Source organism: Danio rerio, chromosome 4 (assembly GCF_052040795.2).
Source record: "Danio rerio strain M-AB ecotype USA chromosome 4, GRCz13ab, whole genome shotgun sequence".
NCBI lineage: Eukaryota > Metazoa > Chordata > Actinopteri > Cypriniformes > Danionidae > Danio > Danio rerio.
In genome coordinates, this window is record NC_141024.2 from 45593872 (window position 1) to 45613926 (window position 20055).

At 36.0% G+C, this 20055-nt stretch overlaps 1 long non-coding RNA gene and 1 other non-coding gene across 31 annotated transcripts; both read right to left on the reverse strand.

The window, feature by feature from the left end:
* Positions 1-10538: 10538 nt before the first annotated feature.
* trnat-agu (transfer RNA threonine (anticodon AGU)) lies at positions 10539-10612 on the reverse strand. Its single transcript has one exon. It is a non-coding gene; the product is annotated as a tRNA-Thr (tRNA).
* Positions 10613-13097: 2485 nt separating this feature from the next.
* LOC148681614 (uncharacterized) lies at positions 13098-18927 on the reverse strand. Of its 30 annotated transcripts, none has more exons than XR_015942793.1 (12): positions 18844-18927; positions 18350-18440; positions 17630-17679; positions 16994-17024; positions 16637-16744; positions 16288-16423; positions 15893-16159; positions 15693-15796; positions 14574-14643; positions 14381-14452; positions 13810-13897; positions 13098-13286 (listed from the first exon to the last, which is right to left on the reverse strand). It is a non-coding gene; the product is annotated as an uncharacterized LOC148681614 (long non-coding RNA). The 30 variants fall into 30 exon arrangements; XR_015942785.1 differs by having other exon boundaries at positions 16637-16866; XR_015942791.1 differs by lacking the exon at positions 16994-17024 and having other exon boundaries at positions 15893-16156.
* Positions 18928-20055: the final 1128 nt, after the last annotated feature.

Genomic DNA, 20055 nt, shown 5'->3' on the forward strand with positions numbered 1-20055 from the left:
CACTGTTTCCTTGGTTACTGTAAGAGCTTGTGTGTGGATCACGGTCGGTTTTGCACCCCTCGCCTTAGTTTCTGTTGTTGTATTGTGGGAACTTTCAAGGCATGTCAAGCTGAATTCTATCAGCAAGCGCTCATGGGTGTATATAAGCAGCTAGTCTCACTGCGTGTGAAGACCGACGAGTGTAAAGACCATTGACTCTACCTGTGCGACTCCACCGAGCAAAGACACCGACAAAGCACCTGAGTACTTTATTTATTTATTTTACTTAATCTTTGCACTTATTATTGTTTTCATTGCACTTTTATTATGTGTTAACTAATTCCTGTTGTTACTAACACTCGCAAAGCACGGGAGGAAAGCTGCAGGCATAATTATCACAACCTTTGTTCAATACATGTATCTGCTATTTCACAACTTTCTCTCCGTGGGCCTCTGAAATTGTCAATCTGCTGTTCACAAGGCAGATTTTATTACCTCCATAGCTACACATTCTGACTATAATCTCATGGCTCTAACTGAGACCTGGTTGATTCCGGAGGACACTGCTACTACACATGCTACTCTTTCTACTAATTTCTCTTTCTCCCACACTCCTCATCAGACAGGGAGAGGGGGTGGAACTGGACTACTGATTTCCAAAGAATGGAAATTTACTCAGAGATAGTCACTGGCAAAGATCAGCTCCTTTGAATTCCATGCAGCCACCATTATCCACTCCTTCTACATAAATGTGGTTGTCATCTACGGCCCACCAGGTACATTAGGTCACTTCTTAGATGAACTGGATGTTCTTCTCTCATCTTTTTCTGTTTATGACACTCCCTTGTTGGTACTAGGTGACTTCAACATCCACATTGAAAAACCTCAAGCTACTGACTTCCAGACTCTGCTTGCCTCTTTTGACCTCAAAAGAGCACGTACTTCTGCTACTGATCTTATTTACACTCGACATTGCTTCACTGATCAAACACTAGTAACTCCACTACACACATCGGATCATTTCCTTTTGTCTCTCAACATCCACAGGACTCCTGAGCCACCACACACTCCAAAACAAGTTGCCTTTCGCAGAAACCTACACTCTCTCTCACCCAATAGACTATCCACCATTGTTTCAGACTCTCTTCCTCCATCTTACAAATTCTCTGCACTTGATTTCTGACTATCTGCTGCTTCTGATACCATGTGAAAACTTCAGATTTTAGTGGCTTGTTTTTCTAGGGGTATGATTCACGCTTTTGGTGCGAGAGGTCCTGGGTTCAAAATTATGGCTTTTATAAAAAGGTGTTTCAAAGATTTCCAGTTTGTCAGCAGATAGTGTCACCACATAAAAAATGTCTTGCAAAGTGGCTTGCTGGTCTTGGAGTATGATTCTCGTTCATGCCTTGACAAATCCCAGGTTCAAATTTCGGTTGAGCCCTTACAGTTGTCTGCTGTTTTGTAAGGGCGTTGTGGCTTACACAGATGCCTTTTTCTGAGAATGCCAGTTTGTCGGCAGATAGTGTTGCCATGTAAAGTTGCTGTTTTGCAGTGGCTTGTTGGTCTAGGGGTATGATTCCCGCTTAGGGTGCCCTTGATTTATTAGAGAAAAATTTCTGACTATTTGATACTTCTGACGGCATGTAAAATGTGAACACTTTAGTGGCTCGTTGGTCTAGGGCAGGGGTGTCCAAACTCGGTCCAAACTTGGTTGGTTAGTTTCAACACCAATTTAACACACCTAAACCAGCTAATCAAGCTCTTCTAAATATACTAGAAAGCTCCATGGAGTTGAAGTGTGTTGAAGGAAGTTGGAGCTAAACTATGCAGAACACCGGCCCTCCAGGACAAACTCCAGGAGTTTGGACACCCCCGGGTATGATTCTCGTTTCGTGTGCGAGAGGTCCGGGGTTTTAAATCCCAGACAAGCCCTTGCAGGTGTCCTGCGTTTTACAGGGCATTATGTCTTTCATAAAAACGTCTTTCGAAGAATTCCAGTTTGTCAGCAGGGGTCTGTTCTTCGTATGTGGATTACTCAGTTAGCTGTATTTAGATATTGACGATTTAACACGATCCAGGATCGTTTCGTTCTTCAAAGTTGATCTGAGAGTTGTTGTCATAGCAACAGTTCTGCTAGGTCAAACCTGATCGGAAGCAGGTTAAATTCATATAAATAGGATTAGATTGGCTCAGTTCAAGCAAAGATAATTGACCTTATTCTAAAATGTTGAAGTGCGCCTGTTTTCGCGATTGTCTTAGAACTTCCGATTCAGTCGCCTATGGGAGAAATGACTAGGAATAATAAACGGCAGAAAATGGCCAAACTACTTGCTCAACAAACAAATGTTTGCATGACTACACAGACCAAGTAGCATAATATAATAAGAAAATATTAAATTGCAACATCAAGCAGCGTAACGAGCAGTTGTTAACGTCAAAAAATGAATGGAAGTGAATGTGACCGGAAGGTCCGAGACAAAAAGATTTAAATGTCAGCGCCTGCTCGACAGCTGAGAATAAGGTGAATACAGAAAGTAAGTACCGAATTCTAATATTTTCTTACAGTAGTAGTTATATATACTTGGGAAAATGGTAAATAATTTTAACTATGTATGTATATATATATATAAATATATATATATATATATATATATATATATATATATATATATATATATATAGTTTATAGTTACTAATACAATAAATGAAGTTATACATATTAATAAAACTTATGCAATCTACACCCTCGAAATAAAAGTACAAAGACTGCCACTTGGTGGTGCAAAGAGAAAATGTATTGACAAGAACTTTTTAAATTACTTTAGTACAAATTGTGTATAATAGAAATGCACAATATGTGACTTTTTTAAAAGCAATAATACATTTATGCAGTCATAAACATGTTTTGACAGTTAATATGCCAGTGATTTGATGCTTCATAAAAGTTGCAGATGCCTTATCAATATTAAAATGCTTTTGTAAACAACCAGTTTTTCTTTACACTGATTAAAAAACCGGCTACTTTAATAAAGAAAATCTTCTCTAAATGTAGAACTAAATTCACTGATATGCATTAAAATACATGATGAATACTCTTGTCTTGACAAATGAAAGTGTAAAGCCTGCAGCCCACAACAAATGTGGAAGGTTATTGCGTTTCAAATTTAACCAACCGTTTACTGCTAGTTTGATGTAATTTTGCTCACATGGATAATTGAATACTAATCAGATGATGTCATTACGCTGATGTGCCGTCAGCCAATCGTTGCATTGCTGATCATGATTTCGAGGATCGATAGATCTGTCCTTCACAACACACGCAGCGATCTCAGATCAGTTCATCCAGACATTCTAATCTGATTCGCGAACTTGTTTGAAGAACCAAATTAGCGAGAGATCAGTTATCGAGATGAAAAGATCCAGGATCTGCCAAATCATCTTAGATCATTTAAGCGAGGTACGAAGAACGGACCCCAGATAGTGTCACCACATAAATCATTCCTTGCATAGTGGCTTGCTGGTCTAGGAGTATGATTCTCAATCATGCCGTGAGAAATCCCAGGTTCAAATTTTGGTTGAGCCCTTACAGTTGTCCGCTGTTTTGTAAAGGCGTTGTGGCTTACACAGAGGCCTTTTTCTGAGAATGCTGGTTTGTCAGCAGATAGTTTTGCCATGTACGGTGCGATCTTGCAGTGGCATATCCCTTGTCTACACTGTAAAAAATTGCTGTTAAAAAACGGTCAGATTCTACGGTAAAATAATGTTTTTTCACTAAAACAGTAATATTCTGTTAAAAACAGTGCTTTCTGGGTAACATTTTGTTTTCGAGAAAGTAACCAACTGCAGAAAACTGTGAGCTAACAGAGTTCAGATTCGATGTTTTGAAGTCTGTGTTTGAAATCACACTTTGTGTCCTTGTTCACTATTTCATACACTAGTTAACTAATATAGTTCACCTGACAGTTTTAATGAACACTAATGAGTGAATTCAGACACTGATGAACACCTGCTGTTAATAATTACAATTACTGAAGAAAATAAACAAGAAATACAAACAGTGACTTGAGTTACATTAAATAAAATCAAATCAAATAAAACAGCTTCAATCTAAGCAGAGGATCATTAAACAACTCCACAAACAACAGCAGACACACACTTATTACTGACTGATTTGACTTCCATACTATTCTCATTGAGATCCAACAGAAATGAAGGTGTTTTTTGTGTCACCGTAATGGAGTGAGGGGCTGATTTAGTTGGGCTCTTCACCCTTGAACTCATTTCAGAAGACTTTCCAACTGCTGTAATACAGAGTTTACAAAACGTTTGTACTATAGCAATAAAGTTGGGAAGTCAATAAATAGAGAAATCTATATGTCTGAAATTAGTTCTGATAAATGGTTTGTTGTAAATCTAGAAGAAGGGTCTCATGCAATAGATTTTATGCTTAGTTGCAGGTATTAATTTAATTAATAAGTAAAAACAGAAAAGATACCTCTGTAATTACTTCACAGTTAAGAAACAACATACAAAAAGAGTTCAGTTATGACATATACACACTCAGACCTCATGAATCTGACCTTGTATCTCAACAATGGTAACATCTCAAATGTTTCATGCTGCAATGCATGCTGGGAGTGGCACTGTACAAATATCCCAGCATGCATTGCGGTATAAATAAATGTTGTATAATGGTCTAACAGTTTTCTTTATTTGTGTTTTATTCTGCTGTTGTTTATGTTTAGACTTTCAGTTGCCTGTTTGTGAGTTAAACTTTTAATTTTGTTAAATTTTGTCAAATTTGTTGTCACCATTATTGAGGTTCATATGCTGATTATTGATGTCTCTTTGAGTGCGATTTACACCATAGAGCAGTGTTATTTTCCAAGATAATCTTAAAAACTTCCAGAAATCATTGCCACATATTGACATATAATGTAAAACAATAGATTTAACATTGAATAGGAGCAGTAAAATTTATTACACTAAATGAGAACAGACTCTGTCATATAATAGCAACATAAACATCACCAGATCTTATTTAGGTTTTTGGCTGGCTTGCCACATCAAAGGAGCTTTTCAAACAAAGTTCTTAACAATTGCAGCAGCCAAGATATATAAATGTTAAATATGACAGGGCTAAGAGCCCAACTAAAGCAAACTCTGTTCTCCATGATGGTGACGTAAAACTTTCACTTTTTCTCAAGAAGAACTTTAGTAGATGTTATACAAAAATACATGTATTAAGTAATAAGTGTAGCTGGTGATGATGTTTGTAGAGTTGTTTAATCATCCGCTGATCATTTAAATGATTTAATCATTTGTTGTTCTTCAGGTTATTTCATTATAAAGCTGTGGCTAAAGTTTTGTATGTTCTGTTCTTGTTTTTTCCCTTCAGTATTTCTTCATTTGTTCATTGTTAATCCTCAATTATCATTTAATTAGTCAGTTAATTAATGAATTTACTTCAGCTTTGCTCCATGTTTCTTGAACACTCAGTAGTGTGGACACTTCAATTAAAACTGAAGTATATGCTCTGGGGTTTAAAGGGTTAAAGGTGTGAGAGGTAAAAACACAGTGTAAAAATGTATTTTAACAGTAATATACTGTTAATTTACACAACGGAAGTAGACTGTAAAAAAACAGCATATTGCTGGCAACCACAGCTGCCAGTAGATTACTGTTAAATCAAGGAAAAAACAGTATTTTACTGTAAAACCTGAAGCAAATTTCTTCTGTCTGTCACCGTTGTGGAGGAGAGTAGAGCCAGTTTATGAGTTAAAGATGAACAATGAACTGCTGATGTTATTCTGTATGTTTCTCTATTTAAAAATAGCGGCTGTTTAGTTGCTGATGCAGTCAGAATCTCTCTGGTGATTCCAGATTTACATGTATGTGTGCTGTTGTGAAAAATAAGACATTAGAGTTAAACCGAACTTTTCTAATTAACTAAAATAAGTTATCATTATAAGTATGCTTCTAAGCATATATGGCACATTACTTCATAAACTCATTCAGCAGTTGACCAAGTTGAGGCAGTTGCTTTCAGTGAGCAAAATGAGTTCACTTGAGTATTGTGTAAATCAATGTAGTCCATGTTTTTTTACAGCAACATACTGTAAAATAACAGTACATTGCTGGCAACTGCAGCTGCCAGTATTTTACTGTTTTTTAACGGGACAATTTTTAACAGTGTAGGGATATGATTCTCGCTTAAGGTGCGAGAGCTCCCTGGTTCAAATCCTGGATGAACCCTTGCAGAAGTCCAGAGTCCAAATGAAGCAAAATCCCTGCTTCAATGCTTCAGCTTTTTAAGGTATATTCTGACTCAATTGTTAAATGAGGATTTCTGACTTGTTACCTTGCATGGCAAATCCAGTCTCGAAAAGCATCAACTGCTATAGCTTGGAGAAGGGGTATACGTGTGTGTGGATTTCGGTCATACACTTTACATCTCCAGGGAGAAAAAAATCCTCAATAGGTTTGAGGAATGGAGAATATGGAAGGGGAGATGAACAACTAAAAAAAAATGAGTTGGCCGAGAACCAGTTATGAACCAGATGAGCTCTGATTTCTAAATTGCAATTCTGTGTGACATGTGTTTACTCATGTGATGAGTTAGTATGCAAAGTAGGACAACTGACTTTAGAATTGTGAATGACAGTGTGTTCCTCGTGAAAACAATAGATTTTCTGCATGAAAACTGTGCAAAATGCAGAGATTTGTCTGTAGTGTTTTAAAAAAAGGGTGTTTTAAACTTGCAATTTGAGTGTAAAGCAGGAATTGTGCTTGTAGTTTAGCAGAGTTGGTTCATGGGGTTTGTTGCATCAGTTATATGTTGTAGTTATTGTGTCTGAAGTACAAGTAATTGTGTGTAAACAATTGGAATAGACTGTACTACAGACAGTAGGCCTACAGAAGTGCTTTGTAAAATATTTCAGAATATTGTTTTTATACAAAACAGACAAATACCAAATATATTTTACTGTATTTTCCCCATAAATACAGTGTACACAGTGTACATTACAACCAACACAAAGTTGCAGATAACATGGTCTACATCCTCTTTTCTGTTTTGGTCTGGTCTGGCCAGGCAGCGGGGGAAATGTCACTTTGCATGGCGAATCCAGTCACGAAAAGCATCATCTGCTATAGCTTGGAGAAGGGATATACGTGTGTGTGGATTTCGGTCATACACTTTACATCTCCAGGGAGAAAAAAAATCCTCAATAGGTTTGATGAATGGAAAATATGGAGAGGGAGATGAACAACTAAAAAAAATGAGTTGGCCGAGAACCAGTTATGAACCAGATGAGCTCTGATTTTTAAATTGCAATTCTGTGTGACATGTGTTTACTCATGTGATGAGTTAGTATGCAAAGTAGGACAACTGACTTTAGAATTGTGAATGACAGTGTGTTCCTCGTGAAAACAATAGATTTTCTGCATGAAAACTGTGCAAAATGCAGAGATTTGTCTGTAGTGTTTTAAAAAAAGGGTGTTTTAAACTTGCAATTTGAGTGTAAAGCAGGAATTGTGCTTGTAGTTTAGCAGAGTTGGTTCATGGGGTTTGTTGCATCAGTTATATGTTGTAGTTATTGTGTCTGAAGTACAAGTAATTGTGTGTAAACAATTGGAATAGACTGTACTACAGACAGTAGGCCTACAGAAGTGCTTTGTAAAATATTTCAGAATATTGTTTTTATACAAAACAGACAAATACCAAATATATTTTACTGTATTTTCCCCATAAATACAGTGTACACAGTGTACATTACAACCAACACAAAGTTGCAGATAACATGGTCTACATCCTCTTTTCTGTTTTGGTCTGGTCTGGCTAGGCAGCGGGGGAAATGTCACTTTGCATGGCGAATCCAGTCACGAAAAGCATCATCTGCTATAGCTTGGAGAAGGGATATACGTGTGTGTGGATTTCGGTCATACACTTTACATCTCCAGGCAGGAAAAAAAATCCTCAATAGGTTTGAGGAATGGAGAATATATGGAGGGGGAGATAAACAACTAAAAACATGGGTAGGCAGAGAACCAGTTATGAACCAGATGAGCTCTGATTTCTAAATTGCAGTTCTGAGTGACAGGTGTTTACCTATATGATGAATCAGTATGCAAAGTAGGACAACTGACTTTACAATTGTGAATGACTGTGTTCCTTGTGAAACCAAAATATTTTCTCCATGAAAATTGTGCAAAATGCAGAGAATTGTGTGTTGTGTTTTGAAAAAAATGTGTTTTAATCCTGCAATTTGGGTGTAAAGCAGGAATTGTGCTTGTAATTTAGCAGAGTTGGTTCAGGGGGTTGGTGCATGTTACATGTTGTAGTCATTGTGTCTGAAGTACAATTAATTGTGTGTAAACAATTGGAAAAACCTGTAAGGTTTTGAGTTTTTTAAGAAACAGACTGCTAAACAGCTCGCTGCGTAAACACTTGTAACTCTTAAGAAGAAGCAATTCTGGCACCTGTACATTTAGCACTACATGAACCCAGGATGTCTTGTTTACTAAACAGGCACTTTGACCAACTAAGCGACAGCGCTAACGCTGAAAAGGGAAAGATGATTTTGCACAAAGAAACTAAAAAAAGACAGCAAGTCTTAAAATGGCAACCAAAAGAGGTTGTTTAACTGTAAGAGACATTTGCCCGATAACAAAAATCGATGAAGAAAAAACAATAAAACACAAAAACCAGCATGTCAGGATGCAGAAAATGCTGACAAGATGGAAAGAAAATGGAAATCTGGACAAACATATGCTATCGGCCATTGAAAGATTTTCAGATCAGAAAGCCACTCTCCCATAATCTGAAGGAAAGGTGCATTTTGGATTTGAACCTAGCACCTGCTGTTCCCAAGACAGGTGCTTTGGCCAACTTAGTCTTAACACTAAAAGAAAAAACCAAAACACAGTTTCATCTAAGACAGTGGGGGGGAGCAAAATTTACTATGCTTTCTACTCAGTTACTTTGCACATGCATAAAGAGGGTTTTGTACGACAAATCCAAAAGGCTTGATCTCAACAATAGGTGGCAGTCACTTTTCCCCAAAACCACAGGTTGCATTCGAGCCTTTTTTTAAGCCCACTCTGCCCTGCACCGCTTTCCAATCTCCCTTATTTAAAACAGCTCAATTAAGTCATCAGCTTCATTGTAGAGTACCCCTATTATCTGAGCCTGCACTGCGCAATGAAAGAAAAAAAGCAAAACTGGATGGACAGATGCCTATAATGATGGAAACGCACCACTCCTAAGTCAGTGAAGAAAATGGATAATGCTTGCGACTCGAACCCACAACCTTTTAATGACTCAGCTCACAGCCTAAAAGTCCACTGCGCTATCTATTGCGCCACAAAGCCTGAGTACTCTCTGACCCATAAAAGAACAGCTCACTGCAAACAAGTCACTGCTGGGATTCAAACCCAGGATCTCCGGTTTACTAGACAGGCACTTTGACCAACTAAGCCACAACGACAGACAAGGACAATTTGTTTTGCCCCTGTCTTACAACAGTAGCGCTGCACGTGTCAATGTCTCGACTTGAAATATTAAAGTCCAATTGGTTACACATTACCCCACCATGCGATATAAAGCCATTGTCCAAAGCCCTCTTCAACGAGCAGCGTTCTTAAGGATTTGAGTTTTGTTAAGAAACAGACTGTCAGTGTGTTCCTTGTGAAAACAAAAGATTTTTTGCATGAAAATTGTGTAATATGCAGAAAATTGTGTGTAGTGTTTTGAAAAAAGTGTGTTGTAAACCTGCAATTTGAGTGTAAAGCAGGAATTGTGCTTGTAGTTTAGCAGAATTGGTTCAGGGGGTTGGTGCATCAGTTACACATGTTGTAGAAATTGTGTCTGTAGTACAAGTAATTGTGTGTAAAAAACTAAGAAAAAACTGTAAGTCATCAGCTTCATTGTAGAGTACCCCTATTATCTAAGCCTGCACTGAGCAATGAAGGAAAGAAGCAAAACGGGATGTACAGATGCGTAAAATGATGGAAACTCACCACACCTGAGTCAAGTGAAGAAAAGGGGCAAAACTTGCGACTCTGGTGGGACTCGAACCCACAACCTTTGCATGACTCAGCTCAAAGCCTAGAAGTCCGACGCTATTGATTGCACCGGAGAGCTTGAGTGCTCCAGCACTGTTCCACAGAAAGCACTTTTTGGTACTCTCTGGCCTATAAAAGCCAATCTCACTACGGACTAGGCACTGCTGGGGTTCAAACCCAGAATCTTCTGTTTACTAGAGAAGCACTTTGACCAACTAAGCCACAGCGTCAGACAGGAGCTAATTGTTTAATCAATAAAAGAAAAAAACAACTTACAGCGGTAGCGCTGCATGTGTGAATGTCTGGACTTGAAATATTAAAGTCTAATTGGTTATGCATTACCACACCATGCTTTATAAAGACATTGTCCAAAGCCCTCTTGAACGAGCAGCATTCTTAAGGATTTGAGTTTTGTTAAGTACCTCACTGCTAAACAGCTTGCTGCGTAAACACTTGTAAATCTTAAGAAGAAGCAATTCTGGAAACTGTACATTAGGCACTGCTGGGATTTGAACCCAGGATCTCCTGTTTACTAGACAGGCGCTTTGACCAACTAAGCCACAGTACCAATGCTGAAAACAGGGCAAGACGTTTTTGCACAAAGAGACTAAAAAAAGACAGCCAGTCTTAAAATAGCAACCAAAGAGGTTGCTATTTATTGATTAGCAAACCATGTTATGCCATACCTCTCAACACTGGGATGTAAAAATATGGGACAACAATTAGCTTTAAAAAGAAGACATAGCAAACATTAGAAAATATAAACAATAACACAAAATATTTTGCCTAATAAAACCAATGGCCTATACAGAAAATAAATCAAGTTATAAAATCCCATTCACTTTTTACTGTATTTAAATATTGATTAGCATTACTACAGTTATTTAGTGAAGAGCAGCAATCTCTTATTTTGTTTTTTGATAACAGAGGTGTCACTGTAATGCCGAGTTCAGATCGCGTGATTTTAGCCCCGATTTTGGCTCGCCGACAGGTTTTGAGAAATCGCCGACAAATGCCTGAAATCACAGGCAAATCGCCGCTCGTGCACGTGAGTGACAATCACACAGTATAAACTATCAAAGACGCGATCTGAGAGAATCGCCGATGAGTCGCCGATGCCTGTGAGATATTTGGCATGCTAAATATCTGGAGCTGTCGGTGATTCAAATCATGCCGTGTGAATTGAGTTTTGACTGAAAATAACATCAGCCATCGCCTACAGCCAATGAGAGAGCAGCTTTCACTTGTGTGTGTGTGTGTGTGTGTGTACCTGCTGCAGGGCAGCGGGAGGCTGGGGGAGAAGTTTAAAGCGCTCTTTTTCGGTTTATTTGGACCCACGAAATGGAGGAAAAACTAGTGGAGGTTTGACAGGACTCAGGAGCAACTGTGTCTGTTTGATGTTTCATACAGAAAGAAATTAGTTTATTATCAACGTTGAGGAGAAATGGCTAATTCCCTTTAAACCCACCCAGACAGCACACATACGTTGGGCCGACGTCGTGCCGATTTTCAAAATTCCATCGGTGCGATGTCGCTCAGGGAGCGTTTGCTAATTGGCAAAATGTCGCCGCGACGTCGGCAAATGATCGGAAACGCTGTCCGGCCGATGTTAGGACGACGCAACCGGAAATACCGGCCGCGCCGCGGAGGCGCTGTTCTCAGGCGTTTTGCTCATACTTATGGACCACTAGATGCAGCAGCTGCTTATTTATAATAAACACGACACACCACTCTCAATAACAGTTGAAGATTTATTAATATTTTCACAAACATACAAATAGATTAACATACTTTTATCACACATAACCATGTTTTACCACGTTTAAAACAAAAACAACAAGTTGTACTATAACCATGGCTAAGCTACTGTGCAATAAAGATTTTAAATACAAAGTTCATTGCAGCATTTATATTAAGACCATAGGAATATTTACAAGTACTTCAAAACATGTACACTAAGGGTGACTATAGTTTACTATAGTAAAAACACAAATAACTTGTGTAAGCACATGTTATAATGCTTATAATTTCTTAAATAGTGTTAAAGAAAATGCATGTTTCCAAGACTATAATTTTAAAATACAAGATAATTCCCGTCATGTGTTCAGTATCCAAAAGACTTTCTTCAGGGAGTTACAATAATAAAAGAGTACACAAACACAAAATAAATACCAAGCAAACAATATTTACAGTAGTAAATAAAATCATACAAATTAAAATAATTGTCTGATAAAATCTTATTAAAGTCTGTAGTACAATTTTTTTTTATAAATGGCATTCAACAATTTGCAATCTCCTCTGAACTAATAACACATCAATAATAAAAAATAACAATACTTTCTCAGAGATAACCAGTTTTTTTAAGCAAACTCTAATGCACGACACAAAACAGATTTTGTCATTATATATATATATATATATATATATATATATATATATATATATATATATATATATATATAGTATATAAAAATATTTCCGTTAAACAGAAATTAAGGGATTATATATATATATATATATATATATATATATATATATATATATATATATATATATATATATATATAATCCCTTAATTTCTGTTTAACGGAAATATTTTTTAACACATTTCTAATCACAATAGTTTTAATAACTCGTTTCTAATAACTGAGTAAATAATATTTGACTAGATATTCTTCAAGACACTTCTATACAGCTTAAAGTGACATTTAGAGGCTTAACTAGGCAGGTTAGGGTAATTAGGCAAGTTATTGTATATCGATGGTTTGTTCTGTAGACAGTCGAAAAAAATTGCTTAAAGAGGCTGATAATATTGACCTTAAAATGTTTTTTTTTTTTTTTTATTCAAAACTAAAATATAAATAAAAGAAATAAGACTTTCTCCAGAAGAAAACATAACATTTTCTTGCTCTGACCTATATATATATATATATATATATATATATATATATATATATATATATATATATATATATATATATATATATATATAAAACTGGTTGTAAATTGTGTACAATGTTCCAAGAAAACAGATAAAATTAAAAGACATAACCTGTCATTTAGTTTTGTTTTATTCTTGTGGAATGTTGCTTACACATAAAAGGGGATATATAGGTGGAATATAAAGTGTGTCGCCATCCTCTTAATTGTTCTTGTATGTTGTCTTCATCTTTAGTCTTCACAAGTGAGGCTGGCCCAAACCAGGACTGCAGTAGCCAAATCTAATCCTTGTAGTGGGAACCCTTAAATAAAGCAAGAAACCAAAAGGAGAAAGATTAGCATTGCAGCAGTTTATATTACCACAAATATATATTATTTGTTTCATGACATATAACTGGAGTATGTGTTATGCAAGTGCCTAGCTAAAATGTGTAATTTAATTTAAACTTAAAGAGTGTGTCTGAGCACTAATTTTCAGAAAAGCCATTTGAAAGTTAAATTCCTTGTGAAATCATAATGAATTTTTTTTGGTTTTTAGTATCATTGTGTTAGTATAAATGTGTATCTAAATATATGTCTAATCTTCAGATACCACATTACATTATTATTATATTTAAAAAAACAGCTTGAGGAGAGAATCAGTACATTGGAATACTATTTTTTTCAGAAGGATCCTGTGACACTATTAATTATATACATTGTATTAAATTCACAGTATTACTGCTTGACTGTATTAATTAAATAAAGCTGACACTATCAGAAGAGAATTTACCATACCAACCTAAAAGCTATGAAACAGTAGTGTATGTTTAAGATGTTACTTACTAGTCCTATTGTACTTTGGAGAGGTTGTCTGACAGGAGGATCCCTTCAACTCAGGAGAATTCTCAGCAGACCATCAGCGTACACCAATCTAAGAATAAAATAAGCAATTTGTTAAAAACCAAAAAAATATATATTTTATATTTCCAGGTTCATAGGAAAGAAGAAAGTTAAAGCAGATTTAAAATGTAGAAATTGACAATTGACAATTTAATGGCACAACATACCCCAAACTAAGCATGCTCAAATGGTTAATTTACATAAATGACAATTGCTGCTCATTATACCAATATTAACTGTTAAGGATTCATTTTCTTTTGGGCTTAGTCCCTTTATTAATCTGGGGTCGCCACAGCGGAATGAAAGGCCAACTTATCCAGCATATGTTTAACGCAGCGGATGCCCTTCCAGCTGCAACCAATACACACTCATTCACACACACTTATACACTATGGTCAATTTTAGCATACCCAATTCACCTATGTCTTTGGACTTGGGAAAACCGGAGCACCCGGAGGAAACCCACGCCAACACGGGGAGAGCATGCAAACTTCACACAAAAACGCCAACTGACCCAGCCGAAGCTCAAAGCAGCGACCTTCTTGCTGTGAGGCAAACGTGTTACCCTCTGTGCCACCGTGCTGCCCTGTTAAGGAATCAGATTAATATAAATGAATTGACATGTTTATTTAGTGTCTGACACATTAAATATTGCATTTTTAAATATTGTTTCATTTTAAGATTTATTTCAGAATTAACTATAGAACCTGGATATATCGTCACATTTTCATGCACAGCAGCATTTCCAAGAACATAGAAAAACAGAATATAGGACAACTGAAAAAAAAATAATAAAAAAAACTCTGACTGAATGCTTTAACTAACTGGCTAGGAATGGGCAGGTATAAGATAATATAAAAATATCACAGTTTCACAGTATTGTGATTACTGCTCTGAAATGTTTTTTTTTTTATCTCTGTGTAAAAAGCAGCTACTTTTTCCCCATTGAACACAATATGTTTTATTTTGAGAAACATTTAAAATATTTTGTAACAGTAAACATGCCAGGCTAAATAATAATTTAATAAAATAGTACTATCTTCATTAGACTCAAAAACACTGATTTCTTGTGAAGGCATAATGAGCTATTTGTTTTTCAGATGTTTGCTGAATCGTGAGCTGACCAGTAGCTTTTGATGTGGAGGGTCTTTTGCTGCTGTAGATAATGTTGGACTATTTTTTTAAGTCTTTGATAACGTGCTAAAAACCATATACAATGCATCCGGAAAGTATTGATAGCGCTTCACTTTTTCCACATTTTTAATGTTTCAGTCTTATTTCAAAATGGATTAAATTCATTAATTTCCTCAAAATTCTACACACAATCCCCATAATGTGTGTTGACCCGATTTTTATTAATCATTTACAAGTCAATATTGCCTATATGGATTGTGATTTTAACATGTAAAATTGCAGTGTTAAATGCAATGCCATCAAACATTTTAGACGCACCAGTGCAAAAAGCTAGTCTAGAGCACTTGGAATGCTGGTGTAGTTCTAGTTAAATTAAGTTCAGTTAAAGCTGTATATGCAGCCGGTCTCAAGTATAGGATTTAGTATTTAACTAATCTTAACAACTAAACATTTACGAGTCTGTATTAGCCAGCTCATGTACTACAATGTAACAGATACTGTATATTGCCACCTTGATACTCAAGCTTTCTTTAAAATATTTTGTGTTCAACCGATTAATTAATTCTTTCATTTAATTTTTTCAGTGCAATAGTATAGCTTACACTGGTTTATTTGTATGGACCCCCCAAAATAGCGGAGGCCACTTTCTGGCCACCCAAGTATAAATTTCTAGCCTAGCCACTGTGAACTACCTGTCTGTCCTGGTCCAGAACTCTTTGTCGGCTGCTTGTATGTGTGAATACAGCTGCACAAATACAGCCTCTGCACATCCTCACCACCAGGAGAACAGAATGACCTGAAAAATACAACCAACTGGAATCAGTTGAAATGTATTTTGTCTTGTGATGATGACACAAAAATAAATTATTTTTCACAAAGGATGTGCTGTTACCTATGAAACGGTCTATAATGAATGATCTTTTGATCCTGTTTCCTTGATGTCATTCACTCAGAGATGGTTTGAACATTTGATTGTATCTAAACTGTAATGAATTTAAGTTACAAAAACATTGATAGCAGGACCATTGATCTTGTAACTTATACAAATTGTTAAGTATTGAACAAGTCTGCAACCAAACTAGTCAAGTTAATAATACTAATCTCAACTCAACTATGATTAGTTGTCTTGTTTCTGCTGCCCAGACGGTCTCTCCACCTGCTGATAAAAAAGGAAAAAGTATGATATTTTTCCAACAATGAAACTGCAAACAACTTAACTATAAGGGGGTAAGCAGTGAGCATCTTTTATTATAAGCAATTTACTGAATACTTTGTCACTGGTATTACCTAAAAACCAAACGTCCCAAGTTTGGCTCATAGCTGTCGTGTCCACACATCTGCCCAGTAGCTTGTGGTAATACTGAAGACACAGATCAGCTGGTCCAACTGAGTTTGGAGTTGAACTGCAATCAGGCATCCAATACTGCAAAGAAAGAGAAACTCACTTTGGGTTAACAAATAATGTAATCCCATCCACACATTTCAAGTAATTGTGCAGTTAATTGTCTTATTGAATTTTCTGAGAGCTTATGAATATATTTTGTCTTTCCAAAATAGCATGTACTGAAACACAACATTATATAAATATAATTTAATAAGAGCATGACGTGGTGGCACAATAGTGCTGTTGCCTTACAGCAAGGATGCTGACTCGAGCCTCGACTGGATCAGCTGGCATTTCTGTGTGGAGTTTGCAAATTCTCCCTGCGTTTGCGTGGGTTTTCTCTGGGTGCTCCGGTTTTGCCTACAAGTCCAAAGACATGGGGTACAGGTGAATTGGGTAGGCTAAATTGTCTGTAGTGTATGAGTGAGAATAAGCGTATATGGTTGTTTCCCAGTGATGGGTTGCAGCTGGAAGGGCATCCACTGCATAAAACATATGCTGGATTAGTTGACAGTTCATTCCGCTGTGGTTACCCCAGATTAATAAAGGGACTAATCAGAAAAGAAAATGAATGAATGAATGAATGAATTTAATAAGAGTTAAACTGACCTGTTAACATGTCTGTCAGGAGCTGATCTACCTGATAATAAATTTTTTGCTTAATTTTTTTAACAGGTAAATCAATACATATATATATATATATATATATATATATATATATATATATATATATATATATATATATATATATATATATATATATATGTACAAAAAATGGTTCCAGTAGTAACGCTCCTTAAAGTTAAACTACATATTCACATTCCTCATCTGTCTACCGTTACATTATACTAATCACTGTTACATACAGTGGCCGAGAGTGCAAAGAGAGTAATAAAACACAGACAAAGAAGACAGCTTTGTCACTTTTTCTATGTTATTTGTGAGATTGTGTATGTTGTCAAACTGATGAAAATGTTTTCTCAATTTACTTTAACATTTTTGTGTTTATTTTTTTATAACTTGCAGCCGTTGTTAAATTTAAAAGTATTTTAAACATGGATGGACATCTAAATGGATATAGGGCACATAACTCAAAACATTATGAAATATTTACAGATAAATCAATTTTGAATTAAAATGTATATTTATCTTCAGACTTGCATCTCCCTGATCTTTTTAAAAGAACGGCCCCTTTGCTCATCACTGTTTGACAAGTGTCTGGCAGTCAGTCAAAAATATACTTACATATAAAGATGTTCATCAGCTACACGGCACTTAGGTTAAACTTTGACCTCCTTTTCAGTTGATGTGGAAAACAAAAGCAAAAGAAAAAAAAAACAAAACGACTGAATACAAGTTGCATATCATGCCTGTACAAATCAAAATGTATTCATTTAGGGCTTAAATTGACTTGTTTGAGGATGAGTTAAGGTGTAAGGGATGGGTGAACGGTGTAAATATACATGTAATTTATAGCTATGATGTAAAGCTAAATTTTCAGCATCATTACTCAAGTCTTCAGTGTCACTTGATCTTTCAGAAATCTTTTTTTAAGATGTTGATTTAGTGCTTGAGGTTGAACTAATATAATGGTGATTATCAAATGGTGCTGATTTGCTGCTCAAGAAACATTTCTGATTGATATCAATGCTAAAAACAGATGTGATGACAAATAATGTAGTGTAAACTTTTTTTCTAAGATTTAATAAATCAATTAATCATAAAAAAATTAAACAAAATGAAAATCACAAATATTACTTCATTAGCAGCAAATCTGCATATTTATTAAGTTCTGAAGAATCATGTGATGTGAAATTTAATACCACTCACATGTTTCATAGTCAAAACTTTCTTAAAATAACTGCAATAAAGACAAGTAACAGATGCATAATATATAGACTTGTAACATGTGCATAATGATGTGCAATGGAAATTCATATGAATTAATCCTCTGCTTAAAGTTACCTGTCTTTTCTGCATCTCTGTGATCAGTTCCCTTCAGAAATGTAGGAATCTTGTGTTATATTTTCTGTAGCAGGGGGTTATTCTCTCACTCCTGAAACCACAGAACACTTTTTTACTTAACATTTGTTTAAGATACCATGAAATATCAAAACACGATTGAACTTCTGATTCACGGTCCTTTACAGTACAATGCGTATTTTAGACTACATATGGAGTGCATTCAATAAAACATTGACAAAACCTCTCATCTACACATAAAGAATAAATAAAATCCAAAACTTTAACAAACAAGTTTAACAAGAGCTAACATTAAGTAAGTTAACGTAATATTACCCCGACGCTAACGTTACCAGTGCTAATATGCTAACGGACTTTTACGAAGACTTACCACTCTTATATAACATAATATTCAACTGAATATTCATCAATTGCCAATAATAAGTGTGAGGAACAGTTTTATGTATTATTTGCTTTGTTTTAGGGACTAAACTTACCTGAAAACAGTCAAAACGGCAGCTTGAGAGAAGTCGTGTTGTGTCTTTTAGGTGGCGTCGTGTCGTGTTGTAGCTTCGTTTCCCATAGCAACATCCTCTCCGCTCCAGTGTTGGAATGAGACGCGCGCGCGCACATTAAAGTCATGCAGTATTACATTTATAAACATGATCACTCCATAGACAATTTAAATAATAACCTTGTATTTTATATCTTGAATTTAAAATGTATTTAGCAGTTTTATATACGCTATTATCTTTAAGACGAGCTTTATAGCCAACTAAACTGTTACAAAACAAACACTTTATTTGTGCATCAGATTCACTGTCAAAATATATAACCAATAAATATAAATGCAAGTATATATATAAAAAAGATGTCACTCTGTAAAAAGGTGTTTATTTTAATTAAACAGCCGAAATGCAGAACATACTTGATTTTTACACTGGAAAAATGTATTAGAAAAAGCCACAATAAAAAAAAAGCAAACAGCAGTTAACACCAGAAAAACTACGTTTTCATTATTAAAGCATAACAATAAAACTTTTTATATTTTAATGAATTGAAATCATGTATTGTAGGCATTTTGGTCAGTTTTACTGCATGAATGTAGGCTATTTAAAGCTGGACCGACCGACGCAGTAGACATGATGCATCTCGCGTTTGTCTAATTTATTATGCACGCAAAAACTTACTTGTAAACCAAATATGTTGCCGGATTCTTTCATGGGCATGAGAGATAAAGTGCTTATGAAGTGCTTCGTCGGCCTCTGGTCGTTAACCGATGCAGAGCCGACGTTTGTTGAGCTGGAACAATAGAACACACGACCGAACGATCATGCGTATGTTTGGCCGACCATATACCGATGTTAGAATTAAAGGGGCCGACGTGTTGACCTTCGGCCGACGTCGGCCCAACGTATGTGTGCTGTCTGGGCAGGTGAGCAAACATGTACATGCTCTACCCCATTAAAGGCTTCTTTCTCATTATGTAGTTAATAACAAAAGATATACTACGTGTTTTTGGCTGTGAGACGTAGTTTGGACGAAGTTGTCAGCGATTCTCCCTATACCCAGCCGGCATTTCAACGGTGATTCAACGTTGAATCAACGTCAGGTCTATGGTTGGATCAACGTTGAATTACCTTTCGATTTTGCAAATTGGATCAACGTTTATATAGTGACGTTGTTTCACCGTCGGACCACCACCGGTG